Source organism: Podarcis filfolensis, assembly GCF_964270895.1.
Source record: "Podarcis filfolensis genome assembly, chromosome: 7".
Classification (NCBI taxonomy): domain Eukaryota; kingdom Metazoa; phylum Chordata; class Lepidosauria; order Squamata; family Lacertidae; genus Podarcis; species Podarcis filfolensis.
In genome coordinates, this window is record NC_139603.1 from 67,848,730 (window position 1) to 67,854,802 (window position 6,073).

The 6,073-nt window shown below is 42.0% G+C and overlaps 1 long non-coding RNA gene across 1 annotated transcript; it reads left to right on the forward strand.

The window, feature by feature from the left end:
- The first annotated feature begins 3,624 nt into the window (after positions 1 to 3,624).
- On the forward strand, positions 3,625 to 5,489 carry LOC310766546. The gene is made up of 3 exons (XR_014550240.1): positions 3,625 to 3,922; positions 4,218 to 4,290; positions 4,761 to 5,489. It is a non-coding gene; the product is annotated as an uncharacterized lncRNA (long non-coding RNA).
- The last annotated feature ends 584 nt before the right edge of the window (positions 5,490 to 6,073 follow it).

Genomic DNA, 6,073 nt, shown 5'->3' on the forward strand with positions numbered 1-6,073 from the left:
TTTGCAGTTTCTTCTTCATTTTTTAATGCCTGTGCCAATTTAATCCTGTTTCAGGGCTCCATGGTTGCAACCTGGAAGACCTTGCTTTTCCAAGAAGAATAATGGGAGCAAGAGTGGCTTCCTCCCCACCTCATTCCTCACCCCAATGCACCTGTATAGCAAAATTATATTCAGCTTGATGTTCAGGAGATGAGATGGGAGGATGAGCAAAGAAAACTGGTCAAGAAGTTACTGCCACATCCTCTTGCAGGGTTGCAGGGCTATTTGACAAAAGCATTCTTCCTATCTTCACAGATATTGCAGTGACTCCAAGTATCACACTGGAAAACTTAATTATTTTTGGGGGGGGGGTTAATCTCTCCAGGAGATTGGAGTGTGTATGGAAACCTCTGTTACAGGAGTCATCTGAAATACTCTGAAGCAAAACTTTGAGAATATACAAGTGCTGACATCAATTTTAAATATCACGTGAAAAGCTGTGATCCTGAACACTTGACATGAATGGATGGGCTAGAGAGGGTTGTCAAAACTAGCCTACTGAGCCTGAAGGATAAATTTTACATTCATTGTTTTGCCTCTGGCATCATGTGCTACTGACACATAGCCCTCAGAAGGGAATGCAGTGTTGGGAATCTGAGGTGAGATACCCATGTAGCAAAAGTTGCCCCAAGTTCCAATCCCCACACAAAGGCAGCTTGAGGTCCAAAAAAGTTTACTGCTATAGAAGATAACAGTTCCAGACACGCAGAGAGAGAGAGAGAGCTTGTAGGCTTTTGACTTTGGCAGATGCAAGCAGAAAGTATTTCTGTTGCTCCGGCTTCAAGACGTAACCCAGACTCCGACTCACAGACTCCCAGGGGGAGGGGGCTCACTGGCTGACCCCAACACACAGCGCAAGACCACAGATGCTAGTGAAATGACGCACCTTAATCACTTATATAGACAACACTAGGTTGTTACTACAGTGGTACCTCTAGTTACGATCTTAATTCGTTCTGCAGGTCCATTCTTAACCTGGAAATGTTCTTAACGAGAGGCGTGCTTTCGCTAATGGGGCCTCCTGCTGCCACTGCGCCGCTGGCAAACGATTTCTGTTCTCATCCTGGGGCAAAGTTCTCAACTCGAGGTAACTCTTCCAGGTTAGCAGGGTTTGTAACCTGAAGCGTTTGTAACTCAAGGTACCACTGTATAGCAACTGACTTGGCTGATCTTGCACCTGTTGACTTATCTCAGACCATGGGGTGAGTTATGCTCATTAAGGAAATTAACCCCTTCCTCCATGTCCAGTTCCTCCAACATGCAGCCCTCGGTTTGAAAAGGTTACTCCACCCCTACAAGAAATACTGCCAAGAAGAAAATTAGCAGTTATAATATGAGATAGGTAACCATAGGAGGGAAGAGTAATATTGCACTCAGGTCTTGCCTACACTGTTCCCATAGGCCTATGGTTGGCCCCAGTGAGAACATGATGCTGGAATAGATGGGCTACCTGCCTGATTCATCAGGCTCTTCTTATGTTCTTAACTGCCTTTAAATTATATTTAATGTATATAGATTGTGAATTATACATGGTTTGATGTCAAGTTAATATTTCAGGTTCTTGTATTTCCAAATAGTCAGTAGAGCTGAAGATAAGCTGTTGGCATTTTATTCAAGGTTTTATCTTGGAGATAAGAGAAGCATATTTCTTCCTCTCTTTTGTATTTCTCCTCAGAGGGGGTGAATTCCAACCATCCTGTCAAACACAAAATAACCTTGCATGCTTATCTTAACATGTACATCCTTAACCCTGGTTATAAATAATACTGTTGCAATCAGAATCTGAAGGCTCTTCAGGGAAGAGATTGCCCTTCAATATTTCACACAAAAATTAGGTTTGATTGAAACAAACTGTTGAAGAACCTTAGGATTATATTGAAACAGATCCATATCATTTGTACTTGGCTGTCCCTTACTTTCACATTGGCCATTATGACTGATAGAATGGCTGCTGATTCAGAATTAATCCAGCTCTAAAGCAATAACAGCCACAGACTGCCCATAACACTGATTTGCAATGTACAAGCAGCCTGCAATCCATGGGGGGAAACAAGTTTTCTTTTAAAATATTTTTAAAATTATACACTTTTTTTAGTCCCATCATGGATATGTTGTGCAGATTTTTGTTCTTAATTATCACACATTAATGGTGGTTGGACTATTAAGGTAGGTGTAAAATTTGGGGGAGAGGGAATCCTAATTTAGAATGCAGACCTAACCCCAGTTAGCTGAGAGCAGAGAAGAGAAGACATAGTCTGAACTATGACTAGCCATTCTATTCCAACTTGTTGTTATAAGAACTCTGTAACTAAGAGCTAGTGTCTGAGCTTGCTGTTTTATTCCTTCTCCCTCACAATTCCCTTTCCTTCTGAGTTGTCTTTTATATTGTAAGCCTATGAGAAGGGATTGTCTCACCACTGACATTCGTAAGGTGCTCTGGCAGCCTTGCTTGGCTAAAGACCAGAGTTAAAATGTTTGAAATAAATTAAGAGCTATGGTGGAAAGCTCAGCTAAAATGCTGTCCAGAGTGCAATACATGTGGAAAAGATTAATTCCATCCTAGGAGTCTTTAGGAAAGGGAACAAATATGTAACTGCTGATATAATGTTTTCATACAAATCTGTAGTGTGGCCACACTTAACAAATGCTATGTCCAGTTAGATGCCTCTTCTCAAAAAGGTTATTGTAGAGCTAGGAAAAGTGCATTAAAAGTCAGCCAATGTTATCAGGGACCAGAGCATCTTCCGCAAGAGGAAAAGCTAAATCATGGGAGGCTTTTTAGTCTATTTAAGAAAATGCAACAAAGTAGAGACATTATAAATTTATGCATAGTGAAAGTGGAGAAAGAGAGAGGTCTTTCAGACCTTCTCATTATAATAGAACCTGGGTGTTGGGAGTGTCAGGTGTGCAACTCTGCTTGCACTGTTGGGTGATACCTGCTTGGGGAGGGTAGAAGAGAGAAACCTTCTGGCTTCTTAGGCTGTCCTTCCCATGCTGATCTCTTGATCTTCCTTCAGTGTTAAACTGACACTCTTAGGATTGCTGATCTGACCACCTTTCTTCACTTCCTCTTTCTTCTTCATCATGCCTTCCTCATGAGAGGAGACATACTTGAATCTCTCCAGCCTAATGCGCAAGAGCAAGCACGGCTTTAGGCATCTCCAAGAACTGGTACCTCGGGTTAAGTACTTAATTCGTTCTGGAGGTCTGTTCTTAACCTGAAACTGTTCTTAACCTGACGCACCACTTTAGCTAATGGGGCCTCCCACTGCCGCCGCGCCACTGGAGCACAATTTCTGTTCTCATCCTGAAGCAAAGTTCTTAACCCAAGATACTATTTCTGGGTTAGCAGAGTCTGTAACCTGAAGCGTCTGTAACCTGAAGCTTATGTAACCTGAGGTACCACTGTATTTCCGGTAATAAACATTGCTTTCTTATTTAACAAACTCAGAGTTCCAGTGTGATTGCATGTAGCGTACGGTGTGTTCCTTCTGCAGGGATTTTGTAGCAAGTTTATGTCTGCTGATAATGTAAACTCAAAATGCCATCACTGGGATCATCCAGTTAATCTGACTGTGTTTCATGACATGGCACATAATTCGTTTATGGAATGCTATGCCACAAGATGTCACATCCAAGATGTACATCACTACATCATAAAAGGGAAGTAGACAAATTAATGGAGAATCAGGCCATCAGTAACTATTGGTCATGATAGCTGTAGAGTACCTCCTTGTTCAGAGGCACTGTCTTGTTTGGTAGGTCACTGCAGAAAAGAGGGTGCTGGACTAGATAGACCTTGGGTCTGATGGTATTGCAGGGCTCCCCTTACACTCTTAGGCTTGTGGACCATCCATACAAGGAATTCAGGAAGAAGAAGCAGGTGGGAAATGGTGTTCAAAAAATTAATATTTGTGTGCAATCTATGTATTCAGGAAGTGGGGGTGCTGGTTACATGTCTTTATGTAATTCCTGATCAATATGTTGCTGATTGTCTGTCTTCCTTTCATCCCAGTTCTGTGTTCCTTCCGGTTTTATTCTTCTTTGTATTTCTTTATACCAGCAGTCTGAAATAACTAGCCACAGTTATTTTCAGTTTAAATCAAGACACTGCTGTAATGATTGATCCGCTCTCCTTTCATACAAAATATTTAAACTTCTTTTTCTTCTTCTTTAAGGGGATGGAGTTACTTTATCTGAGAACTGGAGTTTGACTTCAATGTCAGAAACCTGCAGCTGCAACAATAAGAGGTAGAAATTTGACCCCCTCCAGGTTGAAGGTGATGTGGATTAGAAAAATAGTGTTAGAGAACCTTGCCCTGTGAAATTGTAGCCACCGCATAAATCAGCCAATAGCCTTGGCTAGCTTTTCCACAAATAACATGAAGATCTGCAGTCTCCCTGCTACTATCAGTACTGGTCATCTTGTTCACTCATACTGAGACACCAGATGTAACTAAGGGGCCCAGAGGGAAAGTAGGAGATGAGTTAAAATTAATAATTGCAGTGGCAACAAACATGTGCTGTTCTGATATGAAACGGAAACCTCTGTGATATTTGGGGGCACATTAAAAGCTCCGATAGCGCAGAAAACCTGCTGCCGACTTCAAAACAACCCCACTTTCAAACACTGCAGATAACAAGAGAGCAGATGAAACTTTGACTGGATTTATGTTTTCTTCTGCTTGTTCATTCCTAGATCACTTTTTCTTTTTTTGCAGCTGCTTTGATCTACACTTCAGAAGTCCTTGTACATCTAACTGGGGGCGGGGGGAGAGAGTTAGCAATACATATCAGCCCTATTCGCTTCCTAGATGTGGTGTTTCTGTCACTGCGTAGTGGATGGCATTTTAATGGATGAAAAGGATGGGGTTTTTCTTACATTTCAGTGTTAAGCCAGTTCAGGCTGTTGTGAGAGGTTTCATTTCCTGCTTCTGCATACTGAATGAAAGAGCCAGGTAGACCAGAGGGGAAATTATAATCCTCACCACTACTCGGGATAACGCCTTGTGCATCTGATGAAATCTGTTCCACAAAAGTTTATGCCGTAATGTGTTTGTTGCTCTTTAAAGAGCCAAAAGACTCTGCTGTTTATGCATTTATAAATATATCCCTGTATCCAGAAGAAACAAGACTGAAACATATGATAAAGTGGATTCTAGCCCATGAAAGATTATGCCATGGTAAATTTACTAGTCTTTAAACTGGTGTCCCAAGATTCTGTTGGTTTTGCTGAAACCAGCTAACAGTGCAGTCCACAGGAGCCAACTCCTAGGGGCCAAGGTTCCTTTGCCCCCCCATAAAATATTTGAGGGGACCTGGGGCCCCCAAATGGGCATTGCCATTCAAATGGTGTTTGTGTGCCCAATCTTGTGACTGATTACCTGCCTCCTCCTAAAATATATTATTCAAGTTGACACTCCTGGTGCAGTCCTAATCCCATCTACTCAGAAGTAAGCCCTTTTGACTTCAGTGAGGCTTGCTCCCATGTAAGTGAGGCTAGGATTGCAGCCTAACGGGGCTGCCCCTCTGGAAAATAAGATTGAAAGGCATACTTAGCCTCCATTGAGAAATCAATAAGTATTGAGAGCCAGTGTGGTGTAGTGGTTAAGAGCGGTAGACTTGTAATCTGGTGAACCGGGTTCGTGTCTCCACTCCTCCACATGCAGCTGCTGGGTGACCTTGGGCCAGTCACACTTCTTTGAAGTCTCTCAGCCCCACTCACCTCACAGAGTGTTTGTTGTGGGGAAGGAAGGGAAAGGAGAATGTTAGCCGCTTTGAGACTCTTCTTCTTCTTCTATTCATGACCAACTAAGGCTTAGTCCTGGTAATATTATTTTTAGACTGAAAGCTTAGAAGGAATAACTGTGCTGTTAGAGCTATTAAAAATGCTCACTCATAAACCACAGTAGGGTAATACTTTCATTAGGACCAACCAAAATGTCACAGCAAGGTTTCACCTTTTCCATAACTTTACTTCAGCCTTGGATGTTAAGCAAAACGGCATCTATTCTTAATAAATAGGAGAACTTGA